The sequence below is a fragment of the Ictidomys tridecemlineatus genome, chromosome 16, assembly GCF_052094955.1.
Source record: "Ictidomys tridecemlineatus isolate mIctTri1 chromosome 16, mIctTri1.hap1, whole genome shotgun sequence".
Lineage (NCBI taxonomy): Eukaryota > Metazoa > Chordata > Mammalia > Rodentia > Sciuridae > Ictidomys > Ictidomys tridecemlineatus.
Genome location: NC_135492.1, coordinates 55,033,624 through 55,045,863, shown reverse-complemented (window position 1 = coordinate 55,045,863; position 12,240 = coordinate 55,033,624). Strand labels below are relative to the sequence as shown.

General features: G+C 52.8%; 1 protein-coding gene and 1 long non-coding RNA gene across 5 annotated transcripts in view; one reads left to right on the top strand and one right to left on the bottom strand.

Annotated features, from left to right (window-relative positions):
- Positions 1-12,240, bottom strand: part of Tafa1 (TAFA chemokine like family member 1) — a 358,217-nt gene that overhangs the window by 188,497 nt on the left and 157,480 nt on the right. The gene's annotated exons all lie outside the window — the stretch shown is intronic.
- Positions 9,328-12,240, top strand: part of LOC144371201 (uncharacterized) — a 36,847-nt gene continuing 33,934 nt past the window's right edge. Inside the window, exon 1 of the long non-coding RNA XR_013431403.1 lies at positions 9,328-9,526. This is a non-coding gene — a long non-coding RNA (uncharacterized LOC144371201). The remainder of the gene's footprint in view (positions 9,527-12,240) is intronic.

Below are 12,240 nucleotides of genomic sequence, written 5' to 3'. Positions count from 1 at the left end.
CGCCAAGGCCCAGGAGAAGCACGGAGTGCAAATGCTCATGGGCAGGATTTCCAGGCGACAGAGCGGAGCTGGAATCGCACAGTGGTATGGACGGTGCACTCTGCAAGTGTACCAGAAGTCACCAACCAGACGGCGAGTCCCTGTCATGATGCGCCAGTTATAAATACTCCCACAAGCCATTAGCAAAAATGAGCTGGCTGGAGGGCACCTGGATTGCCAGATGAGGGGTAGACAGATACAGTAAGATGCCAGCTGCTGGGCACTGTGATGGTGTGTGCTGCTCACCGTCTCCACTTTTCTGCACCTTTGAAGAGTTCACACTGAAATGTCACAGAAGACAAATAAGCCTCACATTGGCGTCTCTGCACTTGGTGGGAAGGGCAGGACCTTTTGCTTTCTCTGATTCTGTGTACTTAGACAAATTGGAAACAGGCCCGGCCCTTACCATCTTTGACTAAAGCAAACCAAACATGCCAAGATCCTCACGGCTCAAGAGAGCGCTTGGTATACAGTGAAGGGATGACGATCAGAAGGTCACTCAAAAGACGGCCCCCACGTCCTGGGCAAGCACTGTGCATGCACATCACCTGTTACACTGCCCTGAACGGCTGCCTCAGGTAGGCGGTGTGCGTATCTCTACTACAGAGAGGAAGAAACTGAGTCCTGAGGGCTGAACACACACACCAAGGTGGAGGACCTGCCTCGGAGGCAGACCTGGCATCAAGGAGGCCGCAAGTAACCCTAGTTATCTGCCAACGCGGTTGGTGAGGGAACTTCCAGTATCACTTCCAGATCTACTCCAACTGGAAAGGCCGTGGGAAAGCGGCGCCTGTTTGATTCCAAACTTCCAGGTTTGTCTCCAAGCTTTCTTGAAGTTGACGGAGATCAAGCCACCTCTTTTCCAAAGTTGAGCCAGATCGACATACGGAAAGGGCGGATTGTGGGTAGCCACGGGCCACCCACAGGTTTGGAGGAGAAAGACCCTTTTGGGCAAAGTGGACTCCTGGCATAGCACTTTCTCTTGGATATGCCCTCGCGCCCCAGGAGCACCTCTTATCTTCTGCTTTCTCCCAGTTCTCCTCGATCCACCCTCAACCTTTGAATAAAGGCTCAATGTAGGTAGAGGGGGTGCCTCCTGACCTGCTCCCCTGGCAAGTTCAACACCAGGTCAGATGGTTCTGCTCCACTCTTGCTCTATCAGGTGCACTAAGAAGCAGATCAAATATCAGCAAGACTTGTGGAGAAGGAGCAAATTCGGAGCTCTGCGCTAGGCAGTCGTACTGTGGAGACAAGGAGATCTGAATCCTGTTCCCGAGACACTTGCAGTGTAGGAGGGCAGATGGGCAGGCGAGGACTTCTTAGCAAGCGGTATGCGAGGGCAGAGGCAGAGCCTCGCGGTTCTGCTCCACGGCACAGAGAGCTGCCATCATGAGTTTCTACGGAAGTCCATTTCAGTCTAATTCTCATGCCTGAGGACTGGACAACGTTGACCGGGACCCGACACCACGACTAGCTGAAGCTGCACAGTGCTCTCCAGGCGCGGTCTCATTTTATCCTCCCAACCACCTGCGTTTACAAATGAGCCGACCTCAAACACACCTACTGCGATAGGCATGCTCTGTCTTCCCTCACGCTACCAGTGGGAGGCTCACGCCTCGTCCCCCTTCTCTAAGTTCAACCCCAGGCCCTGGTCTCCACAGTCAAGCCCATGCTCCACTCCAGCTACAGCCTGGGATAACAGACTTCCTTCTGGGGAATCTCGTTACAAAGTGCAGATCTTGCTCTATGGGGCATCTGTGCTGGGAAACAAAAGAGTCATTCCAATAAAACGAGAAGCCCCAGATGCCCCCGAGGTGGCGTGATAAACGTACGCACTGTTTGGAAGTACACCGAGGATTTATCTGCCAAGAGAGCCTTAATATCTCTGACCAAAGCCGGACGGGGGGAAAGACCCCGGGACTTTGTTCTGTGATACAGAACGGATGAGCATGAACCCGGCGTCTCCCATCTGCCCTTTCTTTCTATCTCTGCCCTTGCCCCGGGTCTTCGGCAGCTCAGTCCGTGCCCCCATTCCCACCCGCAACCCTGCTGTGTGGGAGGTGGTGTGGGGAGTTTGCCGCCCTCACCCCGGAGCCTGTCTACAGCTTGGCAAGGCTTCCGGGGACTGGCTGGGTTCCAGCCCCTGTAATTATGTCCTAATCCGTCTTTATTCCCTCTCCTCATTTTTCATGTGATGTTCTTAGCACGGCTCAAACCATAATTTCATTGCTTTTTAGCAGGAAAGGGAATTAATGGATGTATTGTGAGGCTACCGAACGACACATGCTCTTCCTTTTACTATTTTTTTTTTCCAGCTCTACTCCTGTCGGATGAAACCTAGGCAGAGATTGCTAGGATACGGCAGACCTACATTTCAACACGTATACGTTTTCTAGGTGGATATTGGCAAATAAGGGAGGCCTGCTAGAAACGCTTCCTTCTTGGAAGGTGGAAGAGGAGGAGGAGGAAAGGACGAGTAGGAGGGGAGGAGGAGGGGGAGGAGGAGGAGGAGGAGGAGGAGGAGGGGAGGAGGAGGAGAGGGGAGGAGGAGGAGGAGGAGGAGGAGGGGGAGGGGGAGGAGGAGGAGGAGGAGGAGGAGGAGGAGGGGGAGGAGGAGGAGGAGGAGGAGGAGGAGAGGAGGAGGAGGAGAGGGGAGGAGGAGGAAGAGGAGGAGGGGGAGGAGGAGGAGGGGGAGGAGGAGGAGGAGGGGGAGGAGGAGGAGGAGGAGGAGGAGGAGGAGAGGAGGAGGAGAGGGGAGGAGGAGGAGGAGGAGGAGGAGGGGGAGGGGGAGGAGGGGGAGGAGGAGGAGGAGGAGGAGGAGGAGGAGGAGAGAAGGAGTCGTGGCAGCGGACCTCCAGCTGTTAAAAGGCCAGCCCATCCCCATCCACTGAAGCCGGCTGGACTCTGGGCTTCAGCAGCTCTTGCTCCACGTGTGTGTCCCTCGGATCCCCATCCCTGTGGACGTCCTCCAGGGATAGCAGCCAGTCCAGCTTCTCTCTCATGATGGCCCCCAGAACCAGGCTGGGTACCATGCCTCTCTGAGCTCCCTGGGCACTCTGCAGAGTGGCTGCCCTTCTCTGGGACTTGTTCCCCTCGTGTGCTTGGTAGGCACGTGGATGCAGGAAGAAGGCCTCAGGATGGGGCGGACGTGGGGGTGACCAGACTCAGAATCATTGTTATTATTATTATTATTATTATTTGGTACCAGGGGCTGAACTCTGGGGCACTTCACCACTGAGCCACATCCCCACCCTTTTTGTATTTTATTTAGAGACAGCGTCTCACTGAGTTGTTTGGGGGAACTCACTAAATCGCTGAGGCTGGCTTTGAACTCATGATCCTCCTGCCTCAGCCTCCTGAGCCGTTGGGGTTACAGGCGTGTGCCACGGCGCCCAGCCCAGACTCAGAATCATTAATTCTGTAGCTTGGGCCAAATCACTTCTGAGCTTTGGTTTTTCAGACTTCAAAAGAGAGAGAATAATTTCTGCTGGGACTTCATCTCGGGCCCTTGGAGACACTATCTAGGAAGGGACCTTGTAAGGTGTCCCATACAATGGCGGTCCATATGAACACGGGTGTCAGGGAGAGGGAGGCAAGGGTCAGGTCTCCTCTCCCCGCTGGGACCACGACCTTCTTCAAGTGGAGACAGGAGTTCAACGTCTTACCCACTGATCTCCTGAGCCTCCTCCCCTGGAAATGCATCGAAGGCCAAGGTGACAGGTGAGTGGAGGTGGGGGGGAGGGGCAGATGACCCTTCTAAAGTGACAATCCACACACGTCTGTCAGAACTGTGTCCCTAAGAAGCAGGAGAGCCGTCCATTGGGACAGGAAAGAGGGAAGCAAAGCTGGTGGCCAGGAAGCACACGGTGTGTGCTGTGTGAGTGGGTCCGCGGGCACGAGAAACGCCGGGGACTCAGGTGTGCTTGTCGGTGACGCACCCACCACACAAGCACCGCCAAGAGGAAATGCACAACGCTGACGATCATTTCTGATGGATCAAGAAGTTCCAAAAGGCAGTGGAGAACAGCAGGGTCCCTGGGACAGGAAATGGCAGCTCTTCCCATCCATCTGGCTCTGCTTCTTGGAACAGAAGCGGAACTCTCAAGTGAGACCTGGGTGGCGCTAAAGAGGGCGCACCGGGTGCGCGCTCTGGTACGAACACCGTTCCGTGAAACGAGATTTCCCAGCCGTGTCTCCACTATCTGCTGTAAGATGAGGCAACAGCATCTTATTTCTGTACACTCATAGCTTTCAGGGGATTTTCCCAGAGACTATGTGCGGCCACGCTCGCAGAAACCCGGAGACCCGGACGCTATTACTGTTCTCTTCCACAGATAAGTTATCGGAGGCCCAGCGACATTAGGAAACTTGCTCAAGATATCAAGTAAGAACAAGGAGAAAGGAATCAAAGATGTGGAGATGCCAGCTTAGAGAGGACGGCCTGAGGCTACAAAGTAAGGAGCAGATGACACGGGCAGCGGCCGGCCTAGTCCACCGCTCACCCCCTCCTGCTCCCACCCTGGGTGCTGGAGCCTGGTGCAGGCTTGCTTGGCACGCGGTCAGTGCTTGGGAGGTAGGCGTCCCGTCCTGTTGGCAGTGGTGAGCTGGGGTGGAGAGAGCAGGGGTGGCTGAGAGGAGCTATGCGGGCGGTCCTCCCTGGTACCACAGTGCCACCACAGGCAGGGACTATCAGCACTCTGTTCTGACTGCCGCGCCCAGTGAACACCTTTGATGTGGATGACTGTATTTTAAATACATGGCCCCGTGTGAGTCGCTCAGAACATGTAGGCTCAGGATCCTGAGGAGACATCATGGGTTGGTAAAAACTCCCTTTCACGTCTCCTCTGAAACACGACCCTACGCTAGGGTCAAACTTGGGGAAACAGACCATCACTGAATCAGCAGAGGAAACGCTCAATGCTGGGGTCTGGAAATGGGAAATGCCACGGCGTGCAGCCCCCAGCCCACCCGACCTCCCCCCCACCACCCCCTTTCTCTCCTTCACTCTACTAATACGAGAGGCATGTCTTTCAGAAGCTAAACAGGGTATGGGCTTCATTGCAAAGGCAGAATCTGAGGCTCAGGACCATGAAGGGAATGGCCAGGGCACCACTGCTCACCCACTGTCATGGGTTACGTGTGAAATGTCCACGCAAGAAATGACTGGGTTACAAGAACCTTAACCTAACCGGTGCCCCGTCCCCTGATAGGGCTAACGGGGTGTGACTGCAGGCAGGCGGGGTGTGGCTGGAGGGGGCGGTCACTGGGGGTCTGGGGATATATATCCGAGCCTCATCTTGGGCTCAGAGCTATGGAGCAGGCTGTCTGTCGACCGAGAAAACCGCAAACCAAATACATTTTTCTGGCTCTAATTGTTCTCGTCAGGTCTTTTGGTCACATTGACTAAAACACCCATTGCTCAGTTCAGTGCCCTCTTACCAACTGCACAGTGACCTTATACTGAGAGCTGCAGGCCAGAAAACTAGGAAGCAAACACATCTCAGAGTGAACACCCCCCTGATTAGTGAATGTCTAGACTGCCACAGAGCTCGACACCAAAATGACTTTCAGCTTAGGCTGCAGAAGTTTTAAAAACAAGGGGGTTCAAATTTTGTTTTCCGTGATCTCCCTGTCCACAGTCTAGGCTCCACAGAGTAGACAGAGCCATACAACCTATGATTCTTCATGTGCATCTACATCAGCAGGGGTAGGGGGCAGAAAGAACCCCGCTGGCCTGGCACGGCAGTGTTATTTTTAATTATTGGTTATAAGCAGTGAGGTTTCAATTTGCCTACATCTACCTTTATTTACTGAAGGTAATTCCTACATGCATTTAAACCTTTCCAAAATATTTCACATTTTATGTTTACCGTGAGCAGCAAACCAGAAAGCGTTGGTCAGGGAGAGAGAGATAAAATACCCCCACATACCAGCAGTTTCCCGATACTTGCATAGCCGATGGCTATAAAATATGTGCCCCATAAATTTTATTCTCATTAATTGCATTCTGGCCAAAGAAAACAGTGGATTCAGGTTTAGTGGAATGAATGTATTTGATGCTGAGAGATTCACGTAAACATGGCCATGGGACCTTGTGCACAAATATAAATGCAGGAGTTAAAGTAAAATATGGCGATGCCCAGGAAGTTCTGAGCCGTCACAGATTTCATCCCAAGATTGCTAACAACTTCAAGGGTGCTAGGAATTACACTGGCCCTGACCAGCATCTGTCATGGCTCTGGATAAATAACTGTCATGGATGCGACCAGCCTCTTGTGCCGACTTCCTCATCCTATCAACTAGCTTGAGGAAAAGACATCCTGAAGCTAGAGGGCTTTCTGAAGAATTGCAGGGTATCCGTCTCTTTGCAGGTAAACTTCTGTGGAGGTCTGGATTTTTATCAGAAGGGTGTGGCAATGCTAGGATATGTGCCCGATAGGACTGTGTGCATATTTGTGCACGCGCACACACACACACACACACATACTCCTTGGAGATAATTAGAAGAGCGTTTGCTTTATTTCTATCGTGCCAACACGGGATGATGCTATGGAACAACACTATGCACAGTACCTGGGTCGTACGCAGAGAGAGAGCTTGTTTATCACAGACGTTCTGAGTGAGCACCCAGCTTGCTTATGGGCAAAGATTTCCTTTCAGATTGCATGTGGAAATGTTGAGAGGCTTGGAAAGCTGTCTCGGCCTTAAGCACCTTCACGGGGCCTGAATAATAACCGAATAAGCCCTCGAGGAGAACATATTGATTACTTGGCAGGGAGGAAGGCCACCCACCCTGAACACCTACGTTAGCCCCTTGAAGTTGGCTCCATGGGACGAGCTTCCTTTCAAAATGGAAACCAGGCCTCCTCCGAGGGTGAAGAAGATGTGCCCTCAGGAAGGACAGCCAAGGGAACGTGACTCATATTTTAAAGGTCAGTCCTCGACACCCCTCAGAAGGGTAATTACTGAAGTGAGCGTCAAAGCAATGATTCTCCATTACAATCAGCGCTTAATACACCATGCAATGAGGAGACAAGACCTTGCACAAAACAATTCTGGAAGCCTAATTCAACCAAATTAATTGATCAGATAGATATCGGATACTGCCAGGTGGGAAAAGAGCTAGGATGTTCCTAAGGTGGGGGTGCACACAGAGGAAAGTGGCCCCACTCTGCTCCACAGGACTTGGAAGGCATCAAGGAAGGAGAGGGTCGGAGGCCAGCTCCAATTGCGTTACTTCTAACTCTGCAAATAAAGATGCATCAGGAACTGAACAGGAAGGGCCACGCAGTGCTCGCCTCTCTGGCCCGCGATTCGCCTTGGGTGAAGGACCATCACCTACAGACAGGCTTTTCCTCAATGACAAAGTGTCCTACAGGGCAAGGTGAGCTGCACCTGGCTTTATGCTTGAGAAGCCCCAACATGGGTTAACCTTCAAGGAATTGTGCAGATCAGAACAACAGACTGGACCGAGCGCGGCTCTCCTCCATCCCTCCCACCTTCCACACCATCGGGGAAGGCAAGTGAAGGGAGAGGGTCCTGCCGGCCCATCGCAGCCGTCACTCATCGTGGGGGAACAAGCTCTCTGCGGCCAGCCCCAGAGCCCCTTACAAGTGTCATGCCCAATCGTGTTTCTGTGTTCGACAAACACACCGCGGATTCTCATCCGACTACACAAATAAGCACCAATGCTGTGGGTCCAAATTATATTGCAGGATGGTATGACTCTTAGTGGAGCGTCTGAGGGATTAAAGGGATCCACCAGCATCGTCAGGGCACACTCACCGTGAGCCGCATTTGCTGGGACCCGTGCTCCCCGCCGTGCAGTGCTCACCCCGTGCTCTCTACCTGGAGGCCCTGCAGGTCAGACCCCATTCCACCTTCTCTGAAATGATTCCCGAAACCATGAATGTGGGTTTCCTCCTTGTGCACTCTGAGTCTCCCGGACCCCCTCCCCAGTTCTTCCAGGATGTCCGTCTCTCTGGGGGGGGGAGAAGTAGTAGAGACTACGCAGGCAGAAGGGCAACTTCAGACATTTAAAACAATATGTTGAAAACAACCGCCTCGCAAGCCAGGCTCTTCAGAAAACAAGAAAAATCTCCGCAGGAGTAAGAACAGGCTCAGATCGACACTCACCCACTTTTAAGGCCCTGCGGAACAATGGGAAGGAGAAAAGAGAAAGAAAAAAACAAAACAGAACCGGACCCTAGTTTTCCTGACTTCAGGTTGAAGTCCCCCGAGTGAAGTTAGTGACAAGAGCAAGGATGACACTCAAGGACAAAAGGGACCCTAGCCCTGGAAGGTGCTCTCCTGCCCACTCTCTGCTCCAGAGAGAAGCCAGTGCCCAGCAGGGAGCTCCAGGTGGGGGCAGTAACAGCAGCAAGGTGGCCTGGCCCTGGGGCACAGTCCTCCCAGCCCAGCCCGTCTTGTGGGGACACAGCTGGTCCTCAAACTCTGGGTGCCAGGACAGAGCTGGCGAGTGAGCCAGGGGGGCACCGGGAGCCCAGTGGAGATGAACTGCGGGTCGAGGACGCGGTCCGTCAGTCTGAATGAGGTGTGTGCCAGAAAGAAGGTGAACAGGGACACTCTTCTTCATGGACAGAGGAGCCAGGCAGCACCCTGGCCCCAGGACCCCGTCCTACCCTCTCAGCCACAGCTCAGGGACCTGGGAGGACCCCGCCCCCCACAGGAGGGTGGCCCCTGGGGAGAATATCCTGAGTCGGCGTTGGAAACCTGAGAGGGTTAGAAGGCTGCATTAATTACAAATTAAAGACTGGCACGTTTGAGGCACGATGAGTGAGAAACCTGCTCTCAGCCCCGCAGAGATGCCCCCTTATCTGCGAGTCTCAAGTCGGCTTGAATTAAACACGTTCTCCTCCAAGATCCGTGAGACCCCGGTTTCCTTTAGAATCCACTTCACCCAGCCCCGTATCACAGACGACATGGATACATCTCCGTCACAGAACCGCAGGCTCTCCCAGGGCACCTGTCCCTCCGATACCTGGAATCCGGCTCTCTCCGAGTTAATGAACTAACTGAATGCGGAAGCCGGGTGGCATTCTTTTTTAATTAAGACTGCTTTGTTTCCGAAGCCTAATCCACGCTCTGCTACAATGACGGTTCACATTGTGACTTGCATAAAGAAGAGGGGGCATATAAAGCCCCTAAGCCAATTTATCATATTAAATCCGCAAAGTATTAGGAGGAAGCCTTCTTAGACACTGGTAACTGTTGTAGCTATTGTCTAGGTTTTTTTTTCTTTTTGTCTAGCATGCAGATAGGTCGCTTGCGTGTCTCTCTCTCTCTCTCTCTCTCTCTCTCTCTCTCTCTCTCTCTCTCTCTCTCTCTGGCAATGAACTATCATCCACAAACATAACCAGTACTGGGCCAAATCTGGTGCCCATCCGTGACAGGTAGCAATCAAGATGTCCCCACGGTTTCTGAACTGTGGCATACAGACCCCATGGACACCCACCCCTGAGGACAGGTAGGAAGTGGACATGGGAGGGTCATCACCCGATGATCAGGCTACTGTTCCTCCAGGGAACAAGTCAGATCTCCTGGTGACCCCAACCTGATCAGGTGGGCCACTCAAAGGGCGACACAGTGGAAATGTGCTTCTTGGGAGACCTGGAGGTGCTGGGTGAGCCTGGCCAGCACCAGGAGGGAGGCTGGGGAAGGGGGCAGAGGCAGAGGCCACCCGGCGCCCGGGGTAGGCAGGCACATACACCGCTGCGGCGGCTGAGGGGGATCAGTGCTGGTCGTCACTGCCTGAGACCCCCTTCCCGGGTGCTCTGTTCAGCAATGACCAGGCTAGTGGTACAGACGCAGGTGGACTTAACTGCCCCGCGCTGTGCCTTGCTACTTCACTAGTTCTCCCCAGATGTAAAGACTTTTTAAAAATGTCTTTGGGCTATGAGGACACCTGTTCTGGGGTGGGGGGGGAATATCAATGTGCTTCTCACTGTCAGGTTATGCCTAAGATTTATTTTTTAAGATATAATAGCCGCCGCCATATTTCCCCAGTGATAAAAAGAAATCCCCTCGGTAATCCCCACGAAATCCTAAAGGGCTGAAAAGCAATGAGGAGGATTTCTAATGGTGAGTTATAAATCCTTTTAGAGAACATCTTGGTTTAAAATAATTTCAAAAAAAAAAAAGAAAGCCCAGGAATTGAGGAGGACTATTTGGAAATCCTTTAGTCACATCAAGGACACTCTGAAGGGTTCCGTTTTGGGTTGAGAAGTCAGAGCGGAGTTATGCTTGTGATGGTCACAGGCAGCAAGAAACTACAGTCACCAGAGGACCAGCCGCCGACAGTCAGACTGAATATCCAGGAGGCCAGACAGAATATGAACTGTGACATTCACAACATGGGACATCATCGTGGCTTAGACATGAGGTGTCCCCCAAAGCTCACTGTGAGACAATGCGAGAATGTTCAGAGGTGAAGTGACCCGGTTACTAGGGCCTTCACCTAATCACTGGGTCGATCTGTTTGAATGGATTAACTGGATGGTGACTGCAGGCAGGTGGGCTGGGTCCCGGGGGGACGGGCCTTTAGGGTATACACTTTGCCCCTGGTGTGTGGAGCACCCTTTTTGCTCCCGACCCTCACCTCCTGAGCTGCTTTCCTCCACCACTCCCTTCCCCCAAGACGTTCTGCCACACCCTGAGCTAGGAGCCAGGGAGTCGGCCAGCTCCGGACGGAGACCTCTAGACCCACGTGTGCCCAATGCACCTGCATCCTCTGAAGTTGTTTCTGTCAGGTCTTCCGGTCACGGTGGAGAAAAAACTGACTCAAGCAGACACAGAGACGGGACAGGCTGCAGAGCCCCGTGCACAGGGACACGTCGTCTGGGAAGGAATCACGACAAACCGGAAACCTGGACCGTCCAAATGCAATGCTTTTAGAAGCTGCGATTGATTAACCTGTTCGTCACCGATTGACGTTTGGCGCTCCTCGGAACATCAAAGCACACCAGGACCTGGGAGTGAGGACCTGGGTGACATGGTGAAGCTCTCTGTCAATGTCAGGAGGTGATCTGGAACCTCCATGTGTTTAGTGCCTAGAGAACTCCCGGGCCCTTCACTGGACTTCGCAAATGTGACCTGAAAGGCTGCGTTTGCTCATTGAAGGGATGCTGGAAACTAAGGCACCGAGTCTCCATGACAATGAATACATTTCAAAGAAAGAAAGAAAGAAAAGGTAAGGTCTCTGGTGACCGCCGTGTCTTAGAAGACTGGACATTTCAGTATCAAAGGACAAGCGTGGGCACATACACATGCACACTTGGGCATGACAAAGGGCATAAACAGAATAGGGATAGCTTTCTAAGTTGAATAAAAAGACCTATGACAAAAAACTGTCTGCAGTGATACGTCAGATCTCGAGGGAACCCGGGGCTGCAGGGCCGTCCATGGAGAGCTCCGCAGACGAGGAGGGGCTGGGGCTCGGGGCAGAGGGCCACCTGGCTTGTGCAAGGCCATAAAATGGACCAGCCCAGAGGACACAAAAGTCTGAGGCCGGGGCAGGGGTGGCTCTGGGTCCTGTTCCCAGAAGGGCACACAAGCTCGCAGAAGCCAGTACAGAGCCTCACAGGCACTGCGTCCCCCCGAGGGATATTAGTTTTTATCGAATTTAAATGCCCCTCAGATGTAATAACGATAATAATAGAAGCGAACCCACGGAGAAGTAGCAGGAGTCACTGTGGAGACCTGTTTCAGAGCGTAGTGAGAGCAAGGTTACTCAGTGTGGGCAAAGCGTCTGGGAAGTACGCTCCTGTGGTTATCACACCAGCCCTCTGCCTTCAGATGACCTTCGGAACAGTTTTATAGTTATAGGAGAACGGCGGAGATGTACGGGGCTCCTATACCCCCCACCCCGCTTCCTCTACTGTTAATAGCTTACATTGGCGTGCACACTTGTTATCAGAAGTGACTGATATCAACACATTATTGTTAACGAAAGCTCACGTTTTATTCACATTGACTTTAGTCTCCTTTCACCCTAAGACCCCACCCACGATGCCCCATTGACACCTGCCTCATCGGTCTGACACCTGTCTCCTTGGTCTTCTGACACCTGTCTCATTGGTCTTCTGGTCTGACACCTGTCTCCTTGGTCTTCTGACACCTGTCTCATTGGTCTTCTGGTCTGACACCTGTCTCATTGGTCTTCTGACACCTGTCTCATTGGTC